Raw genomic sequence first — 13,323 nt, forward strand, 5'->3', positions numbered from 1 at the left:
TATTGCTCTGTTTTCCACACTTTTTCTGTAGCAGTGTTTGGTTTTTTTTATCTTCTGTGATGGAATATAATTTGGCAAGTAATAAAAACGCTAATTTTATCAAGTTCACTGGGAGCAGGAGTCATTATGATGATTTGGAATTTGCAGTCTGTGCAAGTATATGGCATAATGCTTTTTGCCATCAAAAATTTTCATATCTGTAGCTCTCCCTGTGGCCTGCCTGCAGCCCAGCTTCACACTGACAGAGGCCATGGGAGCAGCATTGTCCATACTGCTGCAGAGATGGAAGGCAAAGCTGAGTGTCGTGGTTTAAACTCAGTTGGCAACTGAGCACCACACAGCCGCTCGCTCACTCCCCCCCACCCCCGGTGGGATGAGGGAGAGAATTGGAAGAGCACAAGTGAGAAAAACTCATGGGTTGAGATAAAAACAGTTTAATAATTGAAATAACATGATAATAATAATAATAATATGATAATAATAATAATACACAAAGCAAGTGATGCACAGTACAATTGCTCACCGCCCGCCGACCGATGCCCAGCCAGTCCCCGAGCAGCGGCCCCCCCGGCCATCTTTCCCCAGTTTATGTACTGAGCATGACGTCACATGGTATGGAATGTCCCTTTGGCCAGTTTGGCTGTGCCCCCCTCCCAGCTTCTTGTGCCCCTCCAGCCTTCTCAGTCGGTAGAGCATGGGAAGCTGAAAAGACCTTGGCTAGTGTAAGCATTACCTAGCAACAACTAAAACATGGGTGCGTTATCAACTTTGTTCTCATCCTAAATCCAAAACACAGCACTGTACCAGCTACTAGGAAGGAAATTAACTCTATCCCTGCCGAAACCAGGACAATATCCACCCCTTATTCTATACCATCTGCGTCATGCTCAAGTCTCATATTTTCCAGTACATTTTCATTAATCACCACCACCCTTTTTTTATATATATATACACACACACACACACACAGAGATATCATTCTCTTAGTCTGTGGGCCATCCCTCTAAAACGTTCGGTGAGTTCATTTAGTCCATGACTTCGGGCTCCATCTGTCATAATAATCTTCCAGGGCAGGAAAAATGGAGATGGTATGTGGTGTTGGATTGTTTCATGTTGAAGTCAGTTCTGGTACCATCATCACTGTGCTTTGCTTGGTTTCACTGAAGTTATTCTTCATTAGTCTGGGTGATTCTTACTGTAATATCATTAGTATGGCATATAATATTATTAGTATTATTAGTATATCTGTGTATTATTAGTATATCTATTATAACTATAATTAGTACTTAACATCACATAATTCAGATCATTGGCTATTCTCACCCAAAATCAAATCCCCTTGAGGTACACATCGGACTTCCCCATCCTTCCGCATTATCCACCAAGGGCACCCAGGTCCTTGAGCAAAAGCAATCCCACGGATGGGTTTGCCTTTGCCCGAGGCAGGAATAACCCAGACTGTCTTCCCCAGCATATTTTTTATGTGCACTACAGGGACTTTATTCCCATCTACAGTACGTAAAAGTTCTGACTGGGCAGGGCCAGCTCGATTGGCAGATCCCCTCGTGTTGACTAACCAGGTGGCCTTTGCTAAATGCGTATCCTAATGATTGAATGTCCCGCCACCCATTGCTCTCAGTGTAGTCTTTAACAGTCCATTGTATTGTTCAATTTTCCCAGAGGCTGGTGCATGATAGGGGATGTGATACACCCACTCAATGCCGTGCTCTTTGGCCCAGGTGTCTATGAGGTTGTTTCGGAAATGAGTCCCGTTGTCTGACTCAATACTTTCTGGGGTGCCATGTCGCCATAGGACTTGCTTCTCAAGGCCCAGGATTGTGTTCCGGACAGTGGCATGGGGCATGGGATATGTTTCCAGCCATCCGGTGGTTGCCTCCACCATTGTAAGCACGTGGCGCTTGCCTTGGCGGGTTTGTGGGAGTGTGATATAATCAATCTGCCAGGCCTCCCCATATTTATATTTCAGCCATCGTCCTCCATACCAGAGAGGCTTTAACCTCTTGGCTTGCTTGATTGCAGCGCATGTTTCACATTCATGGATAACCTGCGCAATAGCGTCCATGGTCAAGTCCACTCCTCGATCACGAGCTGTCCTGGTTTCGGCAGGGATAGAGTTAATTTCTTTTCTAGTAGCTGGTACAGTGTTTTGGATTTAGGATGAGAACAAAGTTGATAACGCACCGATGTTTTAGTTGTTGCTAGGTAATGCTTACACTAGCCAAGGACTTTTTAGTTTTCCATGCTCTACTGACTGAGAAGGCTGGAGGTGCACAAGAAGCTGGGAGGGGGCACAGCCAAACTGGCCAAAGGGACATTCCATACCATGTGACGTCATGCTCAGTACATAAACTGGGGAAAGCTGGCCGGGGGGGCCGCTGCTCGGGGACTGGCTGGGCATCGGTCGGCGGGTGGTGAGCAATTGTACTGTGCATCACTTGCTTTGTGTATTATTATTATTATTATCATATTATTATTATTATCATTTTATTTCAATTATTAAACTGTTTTTATCTCAACCCACGAGTTTTTCTAACTTGTGCTCTTCCAATTCTCTCCCCCATCCCACCGGGGATGGGGGGAGTGAGCGAGCGGCTGCGTGGTGCTTAGTTGCCGACTGAAGTTAAACCACGACACGAGCCCATCTGTATGTTGCATCTCTTCCTTGGTGACCTGAGGTGTCATGGGCCCACCGTGCTATAAATAATTCACCCTTCTGTTGCCAGTCCAGATCCACCTGAGCCACTTCAATCTTAGCAGCCTGATCCACCTGCTGGTTATTTTGATGTCCTTCAGTGGCCCGACTCTTGGGTACGTGAGCATCTACGTGACGGACTTTTACAACCAGGTTCTCTACCCGGGCAGCAATATCTTGCCACAATGCGGCAGCCCAGATGGGTTTGCCTCTGCGCTGCCAGTTGCTCTGCTTCCATTGCTGCAACCACCCCCACAGGGCATTTGCCACCATCCATGAGTCAGTATGGAGATAGAGCACTGGCCACTTTTCTCGATCAGCAATGTCTAAAGCCAGCTGGATGGCCTTTACTTCTGCAAATTGGCTCGATTCACCTTCTCCTTCAGCAGTTTCTACAACTTGTCGCATAGGACTCCATACAGCAGCCTTCCACCTCCGATGCTTTCCCACAAGACGACAGGACCCATCAGTGAACAGGGCATATTGCTGCTCATTTTCTGGTAGTTCATTATACATTGGGGCCTCCTCAGCACGCGTCACCTCCTCCTCTGGCAATATTCCAAGATCTTTGCCCTCTGGCCAATCCATGATCACTTCCAGGATTTCTGGGCAACTGGGGTTTCCTATTCGAGCCCGTTGTGTGATCAGGGCGACCTACTTCCTCCACGTAGCATCAGTTGCATGATGTGTACATGGGACCCTCCCTCTGAACATCCAGCCCAGCACCGGCAGTCGGGGTGCCAGGAGGAGCTGTGCTTCAGTGCCGATCACTTCTGAAGCAGCTCGAACCCCTTCATATGCTGCTGATATCCCTTTTTCAGTTGGAGTATAGCGGGCCTCGGATCCTTTGTATCCCCGACTCCAAAACCCTAGGGGTCGACCTCGAGTCTCCCCTGGTGCTTTCTGCCAGAGGCTCCAGGTAGGGCCGTTCTCCCTGGCTGCGGTGTAGAGCACATTTTTTACATCTTGCCCTGCCCGGACTGGCCCCAGGGCTACTGCGTGAACTATCTCCTCTTTAATTTGTTCAAAAGCTTGTCGTTGCTCAGGGCCCCATTTGAAATCGTTCTTCTTCCGGGTCACTTGATTGGGATCTGACGACGTCCATCTTGCCATTTTATTCCTAAAAATTGGATCTCCTGTGCAGGTCCCTTGACCTTACTTTGTTTTATGGCAAAACCAGCCTTCAGCAGGATTTGGACTATTTCCTTCCCTTTTTCAAAAACTTCTCCTGCTGTGTTGCCCCACACGATGATGTCATCAATGTATTGCAGGTGTTCTGGAGCTCCACCTTGTTCCAGTGCAGTCTGGATCAGTCCATGGCAAATGGTGGGGCTGCGTTTCCACCCCTGGGGCAGTCGGTTCCAGGTGTACTGGACGCCCCTCCAAGTGAAAGCAAACTGTGGCCTGCACTCTGCTGCCAAAGGGATTGAGAAAAATGCACTATCAATATCAGTTGTGGCATACCACTTGGCTGCCTTTGACTCCAGTTCGTATTGAAGTTCTAGCATGTCTGGCACAGCAGCACTCAGCGGTGGCGTGACTTCATTTAGGCCACGATAGTCTACTGTTAGTCTCCACTCTCCATTAGACTTCCGCACTGGCCATATGGGACTGTTAAAGGGTGAACGAGTCTTGCTGATCACTCCTTGGCTCTCCAGTCGACGAATCAGCTCATGAATGGGAATCAAGGAGTCTCCGTTGGTGCGATATTGCCGCCGGTGCACCGTGGTGGTAGCGATTGGCACCTGTTGGTCTTCGACCTTCAGCATCCCCGCAACAGAGGGGTCCTCTGAGAGACCAGGCAAGGTGGACAGCTGTTTAATTTCTTCCGTCTCCAAGGCAGCTATACCAAAAACCCACCGGTACCCTTTTGGGTCCTTGAAATACCCTCTCCTGAGGTAGTCAATGCCAAGGATGCACGGAGCATCTGGGCCAGTCACAATGGGGTGCTTCTGCCACCCATTCCCAGTTAGACTCACTTCAGCCTCCAATACAGTTAGCTGTTGGGATCCCCCCGTCACCCCAGAAATACAGATGGGTTCTGCCCCTATATAGCTTGATGGCATTAGGGTACACTGTGCACCGGTGTCTACTAGAGCCTTATACTTCTGTGGGTCTGATGTGCCAGGCCACCGAATCCACACAGTCCAGTAAACCCGGTTGTCCCTTTCCTCCCCCTGGCTGGAGGCAGGGCCCCTCTAATCCTCATCACAGTACTCGTTTCTCATTTCTTGTACGTACGAGTCAGAAGTTTCTTCATTAAGATCAGGAGTAAGATCAGCCCTTCTACTCTCTCTGGGGAACTGCCCGCTGGAAACTGGAGCAGCAATTTTCCTGGAAGAACCTCTTTCTGTGATTGTTTTCCCTTGCAATTCACGTACCCGTGCCCCTAGGGCTGCAGTAGGTTTCCCATCCCACTTCCTCATGTCCTCTCCGTGGTCACGCAGGTAAAACCATAGGGTGCCCCGTGGTGTGTACCCTTTATATTCTCTCTCTTGAGCAAAAGAACGCTGACTCCTAATAGCCGAGATACTGGTCCGTATAGGTGAGGAGTAGGACCTATCCTCTTTGAGTTGCTGGATCTCCCGGGACAGTTTCTCCACAGCCGAGACGATGGAGGAAGAGAGACTTCCCTCATATTGCCGGAGTTGACTAGCCAATTCATCCACTGTTTGTTCCTCTCCATCTTTCCAGGTTATCACTGCCAATGAGTTGGCGTATGATGATGGTGAGCTCCTTATAAACTTCCGCCACATGGGTCGTGTGCACTTGACTTCGTCTGGATCTTTGGATGGCTGTTCATTGTTCAGGTCATCATAAATCACCTCCAGCACAGCTAATTCTCTCAGGAACTGGATATCCTTCTCCATGGTGGCCCACTTGCTTGGGCGACATATGACATCTTCCTTAAAGGGATACCTTTCCTTCACGCTTGACAAGAGTCGCCTCCAAAGGCTGAGGACTCGTGTCCCTTTTCCAATCGCTTTGTCAATGCCCCCTTCCCTAGAAAGGGATCCCAGCTGCTTGGCTTCCCTACCCTCTAATTCTAGGCTACTGGCCCCATTATCCCAGCATCGGAGCAGCCAGGTGACAATATGCTCACCTGGACAACGGCTGAAATCTTTTCGTATATCTCGCAGCTCACTCAGGGATAGAGATCGGGTGGTCACGGCCTCGTTTATGAGTTCTTCCTCTTCCTCCTCCCTGATCAGCGGCCGGCTCTCCTCCTCCCGTTCTCGTGATGGCCCTTCTCCAGGGTACTCGTACAGTTCTTCCTCCGGTTCCCTTTTAGAAGAAGCTTCTTCCTCCCTTACTAAACGAGCCGACTTTCGCTTCCAAGATTTCTTCTTGTGTACAGGGGCGACTGATATCGGCACAGGCTTGTTCTTTGGCTCAGCCACAGGGCGTGTTGCCCGGGTCTGAGTGACCGCAGTGCGTGTCATTTTACTGTCAGAGCCAGAGACCTTCTCTTCCTTTTGAGGGTACTGAATCGTGTTGAACAGGGCCTGGTAGGCATGGGCCAGGCCCCAGCACGTTGCAATGATCTGCATCTCTCTGGAGTTGCCAGGGTGACAGCATACTTTTTCCAAATATTCTACTAACTCTTCAGGATTCCGCACTTGCTCAGGGGTGAAGTTCCAAAACACTGGGGGTGCCCATTGGCCTAGGTACTTGCTCATCTTGTCCCACACACCCTACCACTCATAACTATTCGGCTTTGGGGCAGATCTCTGGATGATATTCTTAAATTGCTTACCAACTTCAGACAAAACTGAAACAATATTCCCAAGAAGTACCAATAGAAGTATCTTAACTACCCAAGGCTGTTCAAAATACTGAAAAGTTACTGTAATGAAGGAGGAAACATCATAGAAGAAGGTAGTGACACTGCCATTCTTTATTTCCTCTGTAAAAAAAACTCTCAGAAAAGTTACTGCAATTGCTAGTTGTCTCCACGAAATGGTCTCCGTGGTACAGTAACGGCTTCATTGCGAAGTTTACATACCACGCTAACGTCAAGGTCAATGTTCTAAAAACAAACCTCCCAAGCGAGACATCACTAATTACTGCAGACCACAGCAAACTGCAAAACCCAACACCAATCTTTAACATGTACAGCAGGAAAAAGATCACGATGCAGATTATACAAATCAATATCGAGAACAGAGAAACCAACGTTGTGACCCACAACTATTAACAGATATAAGTTCCTTAATACACTCCGATTAACCTGTTATTATCTCAAACCCTTCGTGCCCCACGTTGGGCTCCAAAAAGGACTGTCGTGGTTTAATCTCAGTCGGCAACTAAGCACCACGCAGCCGCTCACTCACTCCCCCCACCCCCGGTGGGATAGGGGAGAGAATTGGAAGAGCACAAGTTAGAAAAACTCGTGGGTTGAGATAAAAACAGTTTAATAATTGAAATAAAAGTATAATAATAATAATAATAATACACAAAGCAAGTGATGCACAGTACAATTGCTCACCACCCGCCGACCGATGCCCAGCCAGTCCCCGAGCAGCGGCCCCCCCGGCCAGCTTTCCCCAGTTTATGTACTGAGCATGACGTCACATGGTATGGAATGTCCCTTTGGCCAGTTTGGCTGTGCCCCCTCCCAGCTTCTTGTGCACCTTCAGCCTTCTCAGTCGGTAGAGCATGGGAAGCTAAAAAATCCTTGGCTAGTGTAAGCATTACCTAGCAACAACTAAAACATGGGTGTGTTATCAACATTGTTCTCATCCTAAATCCAAAACACAGCACTGTACCAGCTACTAGGAAGGAAATTAACTCTATCCCTGCCAAAACCAGGACCCTGAGGAAGAATGGTCTGCCTGAGGAAAACATTGCTGTTATTAACAGATGATCGCAGGGTTACGTACCAGAGTGCTATTGCGAACATTGTGAAAATATTGGCAACTAATAATTTGATTATCTCAAACACATTCCTACTCTTGAACACATGAACCAATCATTGTGCTCAGGACAACAGATTAAGTTAGCTGCTTAAATGTGGCTATGGAAGTACATAAATAAGGAAAAGGGAGCGATTTTAGATGATACGCAGGTCAGTATGAGTATGTTCAGTGCTTCATGGCCCTGTTGAATGATGTGTGCAGCCGGGCCAAAACCAGGAGCCCAATGCTAGTGAGGAGGCAGGAACTCCTGCTGAAGGTGTGGGGATGGCATTGCCACCCCAAGCAGGCCGATGCCAGTCGTGCTGAGGGAGACTCATCACAGTGGCGCCAAAGGGAGAGCTGCCTTTAACTTATACTGGGCAGCCACTCCAATCTTACCCGTATCCGAGACGCAACGCTTGTTTGTGGACGAGCTCTCCTCTCCCGCTCTACCTCTCCCTAACCCCCGCCCCAGCTGGCAAGTGCTACCTGAGGGGGAGCGAGGTGCTGCTGGGTGCAGGCCTCCACAAGATGGCTGCCACCGCCTCTGCTGAGGAGAGCCGCGCAGTGCCCTGGGGGGAGGGGTGGCAGTGCCGCCACCATGGGGGAGTGGGGCGGCAGGGAAAGTGATAGTGACAGCAACCATACCGTCGTGGAGGGCTCTGTGACAGGGAGTGATGTGGAGGAAGAGGAGTTCCGTAGGAGAAGGTGGTAACGCGGTGTTTCTCTGTGCTGCGTGTACCTGTGCATGCATGACAGCAGGCGTGGCGCAGGGAGAAGTAAGGGGCCCGCGGCTGCGGGACACGGGGCTTGGGGAGGCTCACTCCCGGGCCGCCCTGAGGCGAGGTGGGCCGCTGTCCCGGGCCTGCTGAGCTCTGGGTTTGATTTCAAGAAAACCCCAGCCACACACAGGAACCACCCCTCCGCATCTGAAATCCCAGAGTGCAAAACAGCTCTTCTCGATTATTTTATAAATATGTATTTTAATTTTTTTTCATCTTTTTTTGTTTTCTTTTATTTTCTGTTCAGACCAGTTTTGTGTACCCTTGGACTCGGTAGTTCCCAGCTCTACAAATGGGCCCCATTGATTTTACACATATCTTGTGGGCCTCTGGGTTTGTGCTGCTGGACCCTCCAGAATAACATTTTAGTCAGTGGAAGTGAAACGTATCAGAATCCTATTCGGAGGAAATAAGGAAAACACCAGTAAATAGGATTGCTGCTGATGTTATTTCTCCGCAACTTTAACTTAATGTTATTTTCATGACATTTTCTCTTGTATTCTTTAAGACATGGCAAAGATTGAAACTGCCCAGCAGCTGCATTTTTTATTTGTACTCGCTTTCTGGCCCGGTATTGCTTGAAAATATGTAAAGCAGTGACGTACCTCCCTACCTAAGGTTTTCTATGCAGAGTGACAGTATCAGGGGTATCCTCACAGTTTGGGGGTCCTTTACAGTTGGTGTTAGTGTTAGAGGTGCACTCGCCCAGCGTGAGGTTAGCAGTGTCCTGACAGTGGAGGCTAATAATGACTTAGGCTGGCCTCAACTGCCCTTTGAGTTTATAGGACTGAAAAAAGGAGGATACAACTGTTTGACGGCATTTTTTTTTTTATTTTGCAAAGGTTGTCCTTTGTTAATAAGAACATGGCTTTAACAACTGAAATAAGAATTAATGAAGGTAGGACAGATTCTTTTTCCAGTCTGTGTTGTTTTTTTTCTATGAACTGTTGCTGTGGATGTTGCCTGAGTCTATGCTATTTAAACTTGTGTTGCATGAAGTTCATTCTTATGAACTGTATGTGCTCTCTTATTAAATCCATATTTTAGCTCATAGTTCAGAAAGAAAAATGTTCAGCACATTTTTAATATTTGAAAAATAGGTTTACTCTTAATTTCTCTATCCTTCCTATGTACTATAACTGAGAAGTTGAAGTGTTTGAAATATATATAGGGATATCCTTTTTATTTAGATATGTGTATTGTATTTGAACAGAATAAAATAAATGGAATCTATACATGTAATAGTCATATGTAGCTATAGTAGCATATAGTATTGAAAAAAGTTAATATTGTTAATATATCAATTCTCTTTAAATTTAACATACAAAATTTGGATAGGGATATTTAAGTGCATTATTAGGAACTACAGGCCTGTCAGTTTGACCTCAGTGCTGGGGAAGGTTATGGAGCAGATCATCTTGAGTGCCATCACACAGCATGTACAGGACAAACAGGTGATCAGGCCCAGTCAGCATGGGTTTATGAAAGGCAGGTCCTGCTTGACTAACCTGATCTCCTTCTATGACAAGATGACCCGCTTAGTGGACGAGGGAAAGGCTGTGGATGTTGTCTACCTGGACTTTAGTAAAGCCTTTGACACCGTTTCCCACAGCATTCTCCTGGAGAAACTGGCTGCTCATGGCTTGGACGGGCATATGCTTCGCTGGGTGAAAAACTGGCTGAATGGCCGGGCCCAAAGAGTTGTGGTGAATGGAGTTCAATCCAGTTGGCGGCCGGTCACAAGTGGTGTTCCCCAGGGCTCAGTATTGGGGCCAGTTCTGTTTAATATCTTTATCAATGATCTGGACGAGGGGATCGAGTGCACCCTCAGTAAGTTTACAGACGACACCAAGTTGGGCGGGAGTGTTGATCTGCTCGAGGGTAGGAAAGCTCTGCAGAGGGATCTGGACAGGCTGGATCGATGGGCCGAAGCCAACTGTATGCGATTCAACAAGGCCAAGTGCTGGGTCCTGCACTTCGGCCACAACAACCCCATGCAACGCTACAGGCTTGGGGAAGAGTGGCTGGAAAGCTGCCTGTCGGAAAAGGACCCGGGGGTGTTGGTCGACAGCCGGCTGAATACGAGCTGGTGGTGTGCCCAGGTGGCCAAGAAGGCCAATAGCATCCTGGCTTGTATCAGAAATAGTGTGGCCAGCAGGACTAGGGAAGTGATCGTCCCTTTGTACTCAGCACTGGTGAGGCTGCACCTCGAATACTGTGTTCAGTTTTGGGCCCCTCACTACAAGAAAGACATTGAGGTGCTGGAGTGTGTCCAAAGAAGAGCAACGAAGCTGGTGAGGGGTCTAGAACACAAGTCCTATGAGGAGCGGCTGAGGGAACTGGGGTTGTTTAGCCTGGAGAAAAGGAGGCTGAGGGGAGACCTTATCGCTCTCTACAACTACCTGAAAGGAGGTTGTAGCAAGGTGGGCGTCGGTCTCTTCTCCCAAGTAACAAGTGACAGGACGAGAGGAAATGGCCTCAAGTTGTGCCAGGGGAGGTTTAGATTGGACGTGAGGAAAAATTTCTTCACCAAAAGGGTTGTCAAGCATTGGAACAGGCTGCCCAGGGAAGTGGTTGAGTCACCATCCCTGGAGGTATTTAAAAGATGTGTAGACATGGCACTTAGGGTCATGGTTTAGTGGTTGACTTGGTAGTGTTAGGCTAATGGTTGGACTCGATGATCTTAAAGGTCTTTTCCAACCTAAATGGTTCTATGATTCTATGATTAATTATTTTTAAACATAAATGCATGCACACTCATTTAAAGCCTTAAAATCTTCCCTAATAACTCCTTTAAAGCAGGTTGCATGAGCAAGCATGTTGTAGTTACATAATAGTTTTACTGGTACGTCCTTGGCATTTTTATATAATTCATTTGTCTTGCATCCTGTACATTTTATTCCAGCAATAGAGAGACTGCCTACTCTTCAAGTGATACAAGGTGTTCTTAGTGTTCTTCCAGATTTTTTTTTTGTTTGTCTTTTTGCCAATTTGAAGAACTGAGGGGACTCAAAACTATCTTTTTTTATCAACCTACTCTGAGTTAATATAAATCTTATCTACAGCCCATTGAAATCTGTGGAAATGTTTCCTATCGCTGTCATTTCCTGATGTTGAACCTTTCATAGTTGCTCAATAGTTCTGTCTGAGGAGAGAAGCATCATCCCCTTTTGAACTTAGCTGTGGTTATCCACTGGAATGAAAACCTGGCAACATTCAACATACATGATTTAAGACATGTTTATTTGACTAATTGTTCAGTTTGTGGAGTGGGGATTTGTCTGAGGGTTAGGGTTTTTTTTGTTTCTGTAAATGTAATAGATTATGGTATTTTTAGCATTCTACCTGTGGTATTTTATATTCACTAAGTTGGAACTAGTATTTCATTATCCATGCATTTGTGCATACCTGTATAGTAGCAATTTGGTGATGAGGTACATACCATAAAGATTAATTTGATGGGTATTTTATTAATGTCAGTAGCAGTGTTTTAGTTTTGAAGCCTAAGGGTCCAACCCTAAGGGTTTCTCTTTTTTTTTTTTCCAGAGCTGGTTTTATTAATTTCTGACCTCTCCTATACTGAAGTTTCAAAAACTAGTTAGATAGACTGATTAACCACTTAAGTCCATTGCATATCAGAAGCTTTGATACATATACCTCAATTACTGAGTTATGTAGAAATTTATGTGGAAATTTATGGAGTTATGGAAAGTTATGTAGAAATTAAGGCAATCAAAACTGCCTTTAATTACTGTATTTTTCTTCTGTTTTTTTTTTTTTTCTTTCTAGGGGCTCCCTTTCCAGAAATCTGTTTTATACAGAAATTTTGTGATCACACATACTGTCTGAAGGAAAAACATATAAATCCAGTAGGTATAGAAATGATACGTCTCCTGCTACACATATCTAGCTATTAATTATTAATAAACTCACTGGGCCTTCCATTCTTTATGTGCAAAAGAGCCTGGTGGCTTGCAGCTGAAATGAATTTTATGGCAAGACAGTTGTCACGTGTAGCACATTCTCTCTAGGAATGTATCAAAGTCTTCCCTGGTATTTCATGAGGGTATAACCTTTCAAATTTGAGGAACAAGCCCATGAGAAAGATGAAGAAGTCATGGAGCACAAACTTTTTAGTATTAGTCCCCTTCAGGAGCTGAAAGATAACCACCTGGGTTAACCATGCCAGAATACACCCTTGGTTACTCATTATGAGATTAGCTGTGATCCAATGATTGGACAATTGTTTCTTTAAAAAAGAAAGAGATAATAATCTGAAATGCAGAATAAAATGTCTGTTTGTGTGATGATGGGGTAATTATTCTACTCTATGGATAATTCTGAGTTCCTAATCTACTAATTAGCCTACCTTTTAATATATTTGCCACAGTTGGTAGCTAGCCCATAAAATTCTGTTCAGTTGAGCAATCAGCTTTCCACCTGCATATGACATGCTCATGAAATAATTAGAAACAGATTCCTACTCTTTAACTGAGATTGTTTTAAAACCTGTGACTATTATACTGTCTATAGCGCTATGGATTCACCAGTTCAAAGACCACTATGTATGCATCCTTATTCCAATATAAGAGGTTTTTTTTTTTTAATTAAAGAATTAAACTGCTTCCTAAATGACAAAAACTACATTGAAAAAAGACATTCCATCTACTGAAGTGAATGTTTTTATAGAGGGTTACAGAATTGCAAATAAATTTGGCTCAACTGACAGTGCGGGAAACTGAACAAAATCAAAAAGATGCTGTTATTTCAAAGGCTTTTCTCCATAAGTTTATTCTGCTGTTTGCATGTCCCAGGGCTGTCTTGATTGAAGTTTATCACAGTTTTCCAAGGACAGAGGGAAGGAGAAGAATGCCCATTTACTCTCTCCCTTTTTCCTCTGGGAGCTGATCCGACTATGCTGCCTGACCTA

General features: G+C 45.8%; 1 pseudogene; it reads left to right on the forward strand.

Annotated features, from left to right (window-relative positions):
• The first annotated feature begins 8,212 nt into the window (after nt 1-8,212).
• The window catches only part of LOC143172223 (uncharacterized), a 67,990-nt pseudogene continuing 62,879 nt past the window's right edge, over nt 8,213-13,323 (forward strand).

The sequence above is a fragment of the Aptenodytes patagonicus genome, chromosome W (assembly GCF_965638725.1).
Source record: "Aptenodytes patagonicus chromosome W, bAptPat1.pri.cur, whole genome shotgun sequence".
Taxonomy (NCBI): Eukaryota; Metazoa; Chordata; class Aves; order Sphenisciformes; family Spheniscidae; genus Aptenodytes; species Aptenodytes patagonicus.